Here is a 704-nt window from a genome sequence, read left to right on the forward strand (position 1 = left end):
AGCAAATGAACAAACAAGTTTTTCCACAGCTCGAATCCCAGCTTTGCCAATGTCATATATCCAGAGTCACAGGTGGAGAAGAAACACCATGGTGGGCAACCCAAGGAACATCACAGCCAACCCTGGTGCTACACGTGCTGCCACCTGCACCAAAAGAGGTCCAAATCAGACCCCTTCCCATTACATCCACCCTCAAAACCAGCCCTAAAGCACTTTGATGCCAGCCTTTGGCCTTCTCTTTCTTGCCAACCCTTCCTTGACCTGGCGGTGCTCACCTTCTAGAAGCTATTTGGAAAGCACCACTGAAAGGGGTTAGCTTCTCGCACAAAAAGCCACCTCCTCTCCCCTCCTTCCAAGCAGCGTAGAAAGACAATACCTTAATTTGGGGGAGGAGAAGGAAAAGGCAGCGAGTAAAGCTAACAGAAGGGAAAAAAAAAATAAAATAATCCTCCAATGGTATTTGGGAAATAGTCATCAGAAGGGCAAAAAGAGATGAAAAGCAGCGAGCGCTATTTCCATATTTATAATCCCGTGCTGCAGAGGACTCCAGCAGGCAGCAGCGTGCTGGCGGCGTGGCCGGAGGAACCCAAAAAACCAGCAAAAAAAAAAAAAAAAAAAGAAAAATTATCTTAACTTTCAGAAGTGCCACGTGGTCGTTGTTCTCCCCAACAAAGACGGACGTTAAGAACGTCGACCCTCTCCAA

The 704-nt window shown here is 47.2% G+C and overlaps 1 protein-coding gene across 1 annotated transcript in view; it reads right to left on the minus strand.

Moving 5' to 3' along the window:
• Window positions 1-704, minus strand: part of EPHB1 (EPH receptor B1) — a 45,423-nt gene that overhangs the window by 39,353 nt on the left and 5,366 nt on the right. The gene's annotated exons all lie outside the window — the stretch shown is intronic.

This window comes from Charadrius vociferus, unplaced genomic scaffold (assembly GCF_000708025.1).
Source record: "Charadrius vociferus isolate BGI_N301 unplaced genomic scaffold, ASM70802v2 scaffold406, whole genome shotgun sequence".
Lineage (NCBI taxonomy): Eukaryota > Metazoa > Chordata > Aves > Charadriiformes > Charadriidae > Charadrius > Charadrius vociferus.